The following is a 12,500-nucleotide window of genomic DNA, read 5'->3' as shown; positions in this document are numbered from 1 at the left end:
TCATCTGTCCGACCGCTGCGCCCGGCTGGCCTGCGCCCCGCCCGTCCGCCCGCCGCCAGATGCGCGAGGGGGTGGGGGGGGGGGGTCGGTCGTGCGCCAGGTAAGCTGCCGCGCTCGTGCACGTGGCCTCCCCGCCGCCGGGGTAGGTTGGTGCTCGGTTCAGCCATCGGCGGTCCCCTCCATTGCAGGGATCCGCTGGGTGTCGCGGCGCCGCACGCGCCCTTGGCCCACGTACGCGTCGCGGACACCCCTTTTCTCTTTCTCTCTCAGGATTCGTATATGACAATGCCGAGAAACGTACCGACAATTTGCTGCACCGCCCGCCGGACCGCTCACAAGGCTCTCCTCGTCCCGAGGACACTAGCCTTCTCGCGGAACCGGAGGCTGCACGCGGACCGCTCTGGCGACCGGACGTCTCCGGCCTCTGCTGGAGCGGGGAGGGAACGCGCGGGTGCCGCCCGACCTTCTGGAAATCGCACATCGGCCGGCCGTCAGTCGGTAGCACCGCGCGCGCAGAGCCTCTCCTTCCTCTCGTTGGTGACCGAGGATCAACGCTTCGGTTGAGTCAGGCTGAACCGGGCATCTCCCTGCCACTCTGGCCTATGGAACTCTCCCGACTCTTTCGCCTTGCCCCTACGGCGCGAAAGAGTGCTGCTGCGGCCGGCGCGCCCGTCCCTTGCTCTCTCGGGCCATGTCTGTCGTCGCAGTGCCGCGCCATCCCCTATCGAGCCGCGTCGCTGGGTGAGGTCCGCACCCGCACCCTTCCGCCGAGCTGGCTCTCAGGACGGTCGACGGTCGCCGCTCGCCTCCGTCGGCCCAGGGCCTAACGCCGCGCCGGTGAACGCCTCGCCATCCCACCCCGTCGATCGCGCCGGTGAGGTCCGCACCTTCACCGCCTAGGTATATGCGCGTGGGTGTAGCTGCCTTCTCGGGATGGTCGACGGTCGTTCGACCGGCCCCCGTCATCTATGCGCACAGCAGTCCCGTCCGCCGGCGGGAGACTCCGTCAATCGATCGTGGTGCAAACGTGCGAATGCCCAACGTCAATTCCGCCCAAAGCATGAAGCCCTCGGTCGGCAATCGGGCCGCCCCGCGGCAGACCCACCTGCCCACCTCCGGAGATGGTAACGAGCCGAGCACGGAAGTTCGGCGCACGTGTCGAGACCGTCGCTTCCACTCGGCCTCTCCCAAAGGTAGGACCGACCAAGCCGGATCGATCGGGGAACAGAGGTCTAACGCAGACGACACTCGCGAGGGCACCAGCGGCAGGCTTGTCCCTTCTCCGTCTTGGTACACACAATGCCTCTTTGCTTTTCGGATCGATATAAAGCTTTTGCCACCGTCGGTCTGCCGGCCGCCGCCCGCGGTCCGCGCTCAGACTCTGTCTGTCCGCAGCCCCCGCTGCGTTCTTGGACTTTGTCATTTTTTTCGGAAATAGCGAAAAAAAGCTTTTATCATTGTAAGTCGGAGCTCGCCCGGCCTCCCGCTTACTGAGTCACAATTGAGTAAGGCTCACTTAGAACTCTGCACTGTGTCAACCGTACCACTAGTCACCCTGCTAAGTGTGTCTGGAAAACGTGTTCCCGTAAATCTCCGGGAACCCCGCCAATCCCCCCGTACAGAAATTGCATGTGTCAAGTCGGCGGGATGCCTCCCGGAAGTCCTGCCGGGAAGGTCGCACTCTGGCCCCGCCAGGCGGGGCAAATCCGACCCCCATAGTGACTTCCGGGCCTAACTCGTTAACCAGAGCCGCGACAGACCGTGCAACAATGACATGTGTCAAACCGGCGGCACGACGCCCGGAGCTCATGCCGGTCGCGGGGCACCTCGGGCCCGCCCGACGGGGCAGATCCGACCTTCACAGGCTTCCGACGGCAATTGGTTAACCGGCGTGGCGCCGAGGGCACGCGGCTGGCTCGGCGGGCGGCCCTCCGGTAGTGCCGCCGTCGATCGGCCGCCTCGGTCGGCAGGAGGGCCCCGAAGTCGCCTTCATTCTGACTTCCGAGTCGGGACTTAGATTACTTTCGACTCTTCAGCCAAGGTCTCGGATCGACGGCGGGACCTGCGGTTGTCCCTCCGAAAATGCCGCCGCTCGGCCGGCACGGCCCGCCGAATACGTCCCCTTACTGGCTCCCGCCTCGGGACTTTGTCAGAAATTCATTCGGGCAAGGTTTCCATTCGGCGGCCGGAGCACCGGTAGTCATACGGAAAATGCCGCCCCTCGGCCGGCATGGGCCTGCGAATAGGTCCCGCTGACAGACTTCCGCAATTGGGTATTTGTCCGAAAATCCATACCGGCAATCTTCGGAATCGTGCGGAAAAGCTGCCGCGTGGCCCGGGTTAACCAATTGGGGAGGCCGGTGCCATCTACCGAATACTTCAACAACTCGTGAAAACGGCCTCCCTATATATCTGCAGGAACCCCGCCAATGCCCCCGTACAGAAATTGCATGTGTCAAAGGGGCGGCCGAATCTGACCCCGGCGGCCGAGCCTCTGGAACTCCGGGTCGGCCTCGGCCGGCAAATCCGACCCCCATCCAGACTTCCGGAGCGGACTTGGTTAACGAATTGCCACCGGGCAAATGGTTAACCGACAGATCTTGGAGGCTCGTTACCCAAGCCATCCCCCGCCGGTGCGAAAAGTTAACAATCAGCGGGCGGGCAATTCGTGAACCGAACGGGACCGGGCAATTCGTTAACCATTCGGAACCGGGCAATTCGTTAACCAACCTTGTCCTGGCAATGAGTGCACCAACCCGGCCGGACAATTCGTTAACCAAGCTGGCTCTGGCAATTCGTTAACCAACCTGGCCGGGACAATTCGTTAACCACCCGGCCGGACAATTCGTTAACCAAGCTGGCTCTGGCAATTCGTTAACCTACCCGGCCATGGCAATTCGTTAACCAACCTGACCCTGACAATTCGTTAACCAACCCTGTCCTGGCAATGAGTGCACCAACCCGGCCGGACAATTCGGTAACCAACCAGACCCTGGCAATTCGTGAACCAACCAGGACGGGCAATTCGTCAACCAACCCTGTCCTGGCAATGAGTGCACCAACCCGGCCGGACAATTCGGTAACCAACCAGACCCTGGCAATTCGTTAACCAACCAGGACGGGCAATTCGTCAACCAACCCTGTCCTGGCAATGAGTGCACCAACCCGGCCGGACAATTCGGTAACCAACCAGACCCTGGCAATTCGTTAACTAACCTGACCCGGACAATTCGTTAACCAACCAGGACGGGCAATTCGTTAACCAACCAGGCCCGGACAATACTTTAACCACCCTGGTTTTCCAATTCGTGAACCAACTGGGAACGGACAATTCGGTAACCAACCCTGTCCTGGCAATGAGTGCACCAGCCCGGCCGGACAATTCGTTAACCACCCTGTCCTTGCCAATTCGTGAACCAACTGGGAACGGACAATTCGTTAACCAACGCGGCCGGACAATTCGTTAACCAAGCTGGCTCTGGCAATTCGTTAACCTACACGGCCATGGCAATTCGTTAACCAACCTGACCCTGACAATTCGTTAACCAGCCAGGACGGGCAATTCGTTAACCAACCTGGCCCGGACAATTCCTTAACCACCCTGGCCTTGCCAATTCGTGAACCAACTGGGAACGGACAATTCATTAAACAACCCTGTCCTGGCAATGAGTGCACCAACCCAGCCGGACAATTCGTTAACCAAGCTGGCTCTGGCAATTCGTTAACCTACTCGGACATGCCAATTCGTTAACCAGTCTGACCCGGACAATTCGTTAACCAACCCGGCCCGGCCCGGGCAATTGGTTAACCAACCGAGACTGGCCAATTCGTTATCCACCCCGGCCTGGCCAATTGGGTAACCAACCGGGCCTGGACAATTGATTAACCAGCCTGGCCCGGCCATAACGTTAACCAAGCGACTCCCGCCGATTACCCGCGCTGCAATGAATTTCGTTAAGTTGGGTCTGGCAAGCCGCTAACCCGGCCGGCCGGGCCTGACAACGCTCTCGAAACCCGGAACAGGCAGTTTCGTGAACCAACCGCGCACGCTCCTGACAATGGGCTAACCAACCCTGCACGGTCAAGTCGTTAACCAAGCCGAACCCTTGACAATTCGCTAACCAACCCTGCTCGGGCAAATCGTTAACCAAGCCCAACCCCGACAATTCGTTAACCAACCCTGCACGGTCAAGTCGTTAACCAAGCCCAAACCCGACAATTCCTTAACCAACCCAACCATGGCAATTCGCTAACCAACCCGGCTCGGGCAAATGCTTAACCAAGCCCAACCCTGACAATTCGTTAACCAACACTCCCGCCGTTTACCCGCGCCGCACTGAATTTCGTCAAGTTGGGTCTGGCAACCCGCTAACCCGGCCGGCCGGGCCTGACAACGCTCTAGAAACCCGGAACAGGCAGTTTCGTGAACCAACCGCGCACGCTCCTGACAATGCGTTCACCCACCCTGCTCGGGCAAATCGTTAACCAAGCCCAACCCTGACAATGCGTTAATCAACCCGGCCATGGCAATTCATTAACCAACCCGGCTCGGGCAAATGGTTAACCAAGCCGGCCGGGCAAATCGTTAACCGGCCCGGCAGTCCCGACAATTCGACAATCAACCAGCTGAGGACAAACCCTTCGCCCTCAATAACAACTAGTTCTTGCCCCGCCGTCAAAATGTCCCGGCCGATGTTCATCAGAAACTCCTTCCTGGCCCATGGGCCCCCCTCCTTACCTTAAGAGAGTCATAGTTACTCCCGCCGTTTACCCGCGCCGCACTGAATTTCGTCAAGTTGGGTCTGGCAACCCGCTAACCCGGCCGGCCGGGCCTGACAACGCTCTAGAAACCCGGAACAGGCAGTTTCGTGAACCAACCGCGCACGCTCCTGACAATGCGTTAGCCAACCCTGCTCGGGCAAATCGTTAATCAAGCCCAACCCTGAAACTGCGTTAACCAACCCGGCCATGGCAATTCACTAACCAACCCGGCTCGGGCAAATGGTTAACCAAGCCGGCCGGGCAAATCGTTAACCGGCCCGGCAGTCCCGACAATTCGGCAATCAACCAGCTGAGGACAAACCCTTCGCCCTCAAAAACAACGACGTCTTGCCCCGCCGTCAAAATGTCCCGGCCGATGTTCATCAGAAACTCCTTGCTGGCCCATGGGCCCCCCTCCTTACCTTAAGAGAGTCATAGTTACTCCCGCCGTTTACCCGCGCCGCACTGAATTTCGTCAAGTTGGGTCTGGCAAGCCGCTAACCCGGCCGGCCGGGCCTGACAATGCTCTAGAAACCCGGAACAGGCAGTTTCGTGAACCAACCGCGCACGCTCCTGACAATGCGTTCACCCACCCTGCTCGGGCAAATCGTTAACCAAGCCCAACCCTGAAACTGCGTTAACCAACCCGGCCATGGCAATTCATTAACCAACCCGGCTCGGACAAATGGTTAACCAAGCCCAACCCTGACAATTCGGTAACCAACCCGGCTCGGGCAAATGGTTAACCAAGCCGGCCGGGCAAATCGCTAACCGGCCCGGCAGTCCCGACAATTCGACAATCAACCCGCTGAGGACAAACCCTTCGCCCTCAATAACAACTAGTTCTTGCCCCGCCGTCAAAATGTCCCGGCCGAGGTTCATCAGAAACTCCTTGCTGGCCCATGGGCCCCCCTCCTTACCTTAAGAGAGTCATAGTTACTCCCGCCGTTTACCCGCGCCGCACTGAATTTCGTCAAGTTGGGTCTGGCAAGCCGCTAACCCGGCCGGCCGGGCTTGACAACGCTCTAGAAACCCGGAACAGGCAGTTTCGTGAACCAACTGCGCACGCTCCTGACAATGTGTTCACCCACCCTGCTCGGGCAAATCGTTAACCAAGCCCAAACCCGACAATTCGTTAACCAACCCAACCATGACAATTCGCTAACCAACCCGGCCCGGGCAAATGGTTAACCAAGCCCAAACCTGACAATTCGTTAACCAACCCGGCCCGGGCAAATGGTTAACCAAGCCGGCCGGGCAAATCGGTAACCGGCCCGGCAGCCCCGACTATTCGACAATCAACCAGCTGAGGACAAACCCTTCACCCTCAATAACAACTACGTCTTGCCCCGCCGTCAAAATGTCCCGGCCGATGTTCATCAGAAACTCCTTGCTGGCCCATGGGCCCCCCTCCTTACCTTAAGAGAGTCATAGTTCAGGAAAGCGGCCAAGGAGATCCTCCACCTACCCCAGGATACAGCAGATGGAATACTGTATGCCAGGAATAAGGATGGAGGGCTGAGCCTACCGAAGTTGGAGGTGATGATACCGATAGCCGTGATCAGGAAAAGGCTGGCGTTGGAGCTCTCGAAGGACAGGGTGATCAAAGCGTCGTTCACCATGGCCGATGAGGACAACCAGGCAAAAATCAAGAGTCTGGCTAGTCTCCAAGTGCTGAAGGATGTCATGGGGGAGGAGGAGTTCGACATTCGACCATACATGGTGGAGAGGCCGAGAGCCCCTGGTGGAGGTTACGACTTCTTTGGGGAGAGGATGGAGGATGAGGTGAGCGGACCACCCAAATTCGAGTTGGACTGGCGGACGACCGAATTCGAAAAGTGGGCCAAGCTAACTATACAGGGATCCGGGATCAGGGACTTCAAGAACAATGAGCCATCTAATTGGTGGTTGAAAAACCATGAAGGCTGGAAAGGATACCAGATAGTGGATGCTTTGCTGCTAAGATGTGGACAGTATCCAACACGTTGTACAAGAAATAAAGGAGAAAAAGATCGAGTAAAAACCTGTAGGAGATGTGGTATAGCCAACGAGACCCTGGCCCACATCTCGGGGAGATGCGAGAAGGTGAAAAGGAGCCGGATTAAGAGGCATGACAAGGTTGCTGAAAGATTGAAAGACAAAGCCTGCAAGCATGGTTGGGATGCGTACGTCGAACCTCATATAAGAACAGAGGACGGATCGCTGTGGAAGCCGGACCTAATCTTTGTTAAGAGAGGGAAAGCGGCTGTAGTCGACGTGACCATCAGATATGAGGACAACCATCGGTCCCTAGAAAAGGCGTGGAAGGAGAAGGAGGGAAAGTATAAACATCTCACACGCCAGATTAAAGAGCTTACAGGTGCACAGTCAGTGGAGTACTATGGTTTCGTGGTTGGAGCGAGAGGTCTCTGGACAGAGGAAAATGAAAGGCTGCTGAATTTGATCAGCTCGAAGGGTCACAGGATGTTTGTGAGAAACATTTGCAGTTTAACGATCCGGCTGACAATTGATATCTTGCAAACATTCATGGACGGATAGAGGAAAGGAGCAACAGTCGGGTAAGAAATACATTGTGACTAGTTGCTGTTATTATAAGGTGCCATAGCTTCCTGACGTATCCTGGCCTGTCCGGGTATGTTCAGTGAAGACAGGCACACAGAGTAAAATTCACGACAATGACCCATCACCGTGTTCTTAGTCATGGTGCATGTCATATGGTCTGACTCAAACTCACGATCTCCGTTAAGAACAATCCAACGCCAATCCCTGAAAATCAAGACAAATTTGACATCCCATTCCATCGGAAATTACGATTCCCCATAGGTAGGGAGGAGGTCAACTAGCCCCTTCCACCGGCGGTAACCACCCCCCACCTAGGGAGTAGGTCAAAAAGCCCACAACACCGGCAATACCCGTTCCCAAGTAATAGTGGGTAGGGACCATCCATTCAGTATGTGGACGTGACACGTAAAACCACGAAATGTGCACTTAATCAGCTTCTGGCTGATGTACCTACCTTAAGAGAGTCATAGTTACTCCCGCCGTTTACCCGCGCCGCACTGAATTTCGTCAAGTTGGGTCTGGCAAGCCGCTAACCCGGCCGGCCGGGCCTGACAACGCTCTAGAAACCCGGAACAGGCAGTTTCGTGAACCAACCGCGCACGCTCCTGACAATGCGTTAGCCAACCCTGCTCGGGCAAATCGTTAATCAAGCCCAACCCTGAAACTGCGTTAACCAACCCGGCCATGGCAATTCATTAACCAACCCGGCTCGGGCAAATGGGTAACCAAGCCCAACCCTGACAATTCGGTAACCAACCCGGCTCGGGCAAATGGTTAACCAAGCCGGCCGGGCAAATCGGTAACCGGCCCGGCAGTCCCGACAATTCGACAATCAACCAGCTGAGGACAAACCCTTCGCCCTCAATAACAACTAGTTCTTGCCCCGCCGTCAAAATGTCCCGGCCGAGGTTCATCAGAAACTCCTTGCTGGCCCATGGGCCCCCCTCCTTACCTTAAGAGAGTCATAGTTACTCCCGCCGTTTACCCGCGCCGCACTGAATTTCGTCAAGTTGGGTCTGGCAAGCCGCTAACCCGGCCGGCCGGGCCTGACAATGCTCTAGAAACCCGGAACAGGCAGTTTCGTGAACCAACCGCGCACGCTCCTGACAAGGCGTTAACCAACCCTGCACGGTCAAGTCGTTAACCAAGCCCAAACCCGACAATTCGTTAACCAACCCAACCATGGCAATTCGCTAACCAACCCGGCCCGGGCAAATGGTTAACCAAGCCCAACCCTGACAATTCGTTAACCAACCCGGCCCGGGCAAATGGTTAACCAAGCCGGCCGGGCAAATCGGTAACCGGCCCGGCAGCCCCGACTATTCGACAATCAACCAGCTGAGGACAAACCCTTCACCCTCAATAACAACGACGTCTTGCCCCGCCGTCAAAATGTCCCGGCCGATGTTCATCAGAAACTCCTTCCTGGCCCATGGGCCCCCCTCCTTATATACCTTAAGAGAGTCATAGTTACTCCCGCCGTTTACCCGCGCCGCACTGAATTTCGTCAAGTTGGGTCTGGCAAGCCGCTAACCCGGCCGGCCGGGCCTGACAACGCTCTAGAAACCCGGAACAGGCAGTTTCGTGAACCAACCGCGCACGCTCCTGACAATGCGTTCACCCACCCTGCTCGGGCAAATCGTTAACCAAGCCCAAACCCGACAATTCGATAACCAACCCAACCATGGCAATTCGCTAACCAACCCGGCCCGGGCAAATGGTTAACCAAGCCCAACCCAGACAATTCGGTAACCAACCCGGCTCGGGCAAATGGTTAACCAAGCCGGCCGGGCAAATCGCTAACCGGCCCGGCAGTCCCGACAATTCGACAATCAACCCGCTGAGGACAAACCCTTCGCCCTCAATAACAACTAGTTCTTGCCCCGCCGTCAAAATGTCCCGGCCGAGGTTCATCAGAAACTCCTTGCTGGCCCATGGGCCCCCCTCCTTACCTTAAGAGAGTCATAGTTACTCCCGCCGTTTACCCGCGCCGCACTGAATTTCGTCAAGTTGGGTCTGGCAAGCCGCTAACCCGGCCGGCCGGGCCTGACAACGCTCTAGAAACCCGGAACAGGCAGTTTCGTGAACCAACTGCGCACGCTCCTGACAATGAGTTCACCCACCCTGCTCGGGCAAATCGTTAACCAAGCCCAAACCCGACAATTCGTTAACCAACCCAACCATGACAATTCGCTAACCAACCCGGCCCGGGCAAATGGTTAACCAAGCCCAAACCTGACAATTCGTTAACCAACCCGGCCCGGGCAAATGGTTAACCAAGCCGGCCGGGCAAATCGGTAACCGGCCCGGCAGCCCCGACTATTCGACAATCAACCAGCTGAGGACAAACCCTTCGCCCTCAATAACAACTAGTTCTTGCCCCGCCGTCAAAATGTCCCGGCCGAGGTTCATCAGAAACTCCTTGCTGGCCCATGGGCCCCCCTCCTTACCTTAAGAGAGTCATAGTTACTCCCGCCGTTTACCCGCGCCGCACTGAATTTCGTCAAGTTGGGTCTGGCAACCCGCTACCCCGGCCGGCCGGGCCTGACAACGCTCTAGAAACCCGGAACAGGCAGTTTCGTGAACCAACCGCGCACGCTCCTGACAATGCGTTAGCCAACCCTGCTCGGGCAAATCGTTAATCAAGCCCAACCCTGAAACTGCGTTAACCAACCCGGCCATGGCAATTCATTAACCAACCCGGCTCGGGCAAATGGTTAACCAAGCCGGCCGGGCAAATCGGTAACCGGCCCGGCAGCCCCGACTATTCGACAATCAACCAGCTGAGGACAAACCCTTCACCCTCAATAACAACGACGTCTTGCCCCGCCGTCAAAATGTCCCGGCCGATGTTCATCAGAAACTCCTTCCTGGCCCATGGGCCCCCCTCCTTATATACCTTAAGAGAGTCATAGTTACTCCCGCCGTTTACCCGCGCCGCACTGAATTTCGTCAAGTTGGGTCTGGCAAGCCGCTAACCCGGCCGGCCGGGCCTGACAATGCTCTAGAAACCCGGAACAGGCAGTTTCGTGAACCAACCGCGCACGCTCCTGACAAGGCGTTAACCAACCCTGCACGGTCAAGTCGTTAACCAAGCCCAAACCCGACAATTCGTTAACCAACCCAACCATGGCAATTCGCTAACCAACCCGGCCCGGGCAAATGGTTAACCAAGCCCAACCCTGACAATTCGTTAACCAACCCGGCCCGGGCAAATGGTTAACCAAGCCGGCCGGGCAAATCGGTAACCGGCCCGGCAGCCCCGACTATTCGACAATCAACCAGCTGAGGACAAACCCTTCACCCTCAATAACAACGACGTCTTGCCCCGCCGTCAAAATGTCCCGGCCGATGTTCATCAGAAACTCCTTCCTGGCCCATGGGCCCCCCTCCTTATATACCTTAAGAGAGTCATAGTTACTCCCGCCGTTTACCCGCGCCGCACTGAATTTCGTCAAGTTGGGTCTGGCAAGCCGCTAACCCGGCCGGCCGGGCCTGACAACGCTCTAGAAACCCGGAACAGGCAGTTTCGTGAACCAACCGCGCACGCTCCTGACAATGCGTTCACCCACCCTGCTCGGGCAAATCGTTAACCAAGCCCAAACCCGACAATTCGATAACCAACCCAACCATGGCAATTCGCTAACCAACCCGGCCCGGGCAAATGGTTAACCAAGCCCAACCCAGACAATTCGGTAACCAACCCGGCTCGGGCAAATGGTTAACCAAGCCGGCCGGGCAAATCGCTAACCGGCCCGGCAGTCCCGACAATTCGACAATCAACCCGCTGAGGACAAACCCTTCGCCCTCAATAACAACTAGTTCTTGCCCCGCCGTCAAAATGTCCCGGCCGAGGTTCATCAGAAACTCCTTGCTGGCCCATGGGCCCCCCTCCTTACCTTAAGAGAGTCATAGTTACTCCCGCCGTTTACCCGCGCCGCACTGAATTTCGTCAAGTTGGGTCTGGCAAGCCGCTAACCCGGCCGGCCGGGCCTGACAACGCTCTAGAAACCCGGAACAGGCAGTTTCGTGAACCAACTGCGCACGCTCCTGACAATGAGTTCACCCACCCTGCTCGGGCAAATCGTTAACCAAGCCCAAACCCGACAATTCGTTAACCAACCCAACCATGACAATTCGCTAACCAACCCGGCCCGGGCAAATGGTTAACCAAGCCCAAACCTGACAATTCGTTAACCAACCCGGCCCGGGCAAATGGTTAACCAAGCCGGCCGGGCAAATCGGTAACCGGCCCGGCAGCCCCGACTATTCGACAATCAACCAGCTGAGGACAAACCCTTCGCCCTCAATAACAACTAGTTCTTGCCCCGCCGTCAAAATGTCCCGGCCGAGGTTCATCAGAAACTCCTTGCTGGCCCATGGGCCCCCCTCCTTACCTTAAGAGAGTCATAGTTACTCCCGCCGTTTACCCGCGCCGCACTGAATTTCGTCAAGTTGGGTCTGGCAACCCGCTACCCCGGCCGGCCGGGCCTGACAACGCTCTAGAAACCCGGAACAGGCAGTTTCGTGAACCAACCGCGCACGCTCCTGACAATGCGTTAGCCAACCCTGCTCGGGCAAATCGTTAATCAAGCCCAACCCTGAAACTGCGTTAACCAACCCGGCCATGGCAATTCATTAACCAACCCGGCTCGGGCAAATGGTTAACCAAGCCGGCCGGGCAAATCGGTAACCGGCCCGGCAGCCCCGACTATTCGACAATCAACCAGCTGAGGACAAACCCTTCACCCTCAATAACAACGACGTCTTGCCCCGCCGTCAAAATGTCCCGGCCGATGTTCATCAGAAACTCCTTCCTGGCCCATGGGCCCCCCTCCTTATATACCTTAAGAGAGTCATAGTTACTCCCGCCGTTTACCCGCGCCGCACTGAATTTCGTCAAGTTGGGTCTGGCAAGCCGCTAACCCGGCCGGCCGGGCCTGACAACGCTCTAGAAACCCGGAACAGGCAGTTTCGTGAACCAACCGCGCACGCTCCTGACAATGCGTTCACCCACCCTGCTCGGGCAAATCGTTAACCAAGCCCAAACCCGACAATTCGATAACCAACCCAACCATGGCAATTCGCTAACCAACCCGGCCCGGGCAAATGGTTAACCAAGCCCAACCCAGACAATTCGGTAACCAACCCGGCTCGGGCTAATGGTTAACCAAGCC

This window comes from Mobula birostris, chromosome 12, assembly GCF_030028105.1.
Source record: "Mobula birostris isolate sMobBir1 chromosome 12, sMobBir1.hap1, whole genome shotgun sequence".
NCBI lineage: Eukaryota > Metazoa > Chordata > Chondrichthyes > Myliobatiformes > Myliobatidae > Mobula > Mobula birostris.
The sequence above is the reverse complement of the archived record's forward strand: the minus strand, read 5'-3'. Positions refer to the sequence as shown.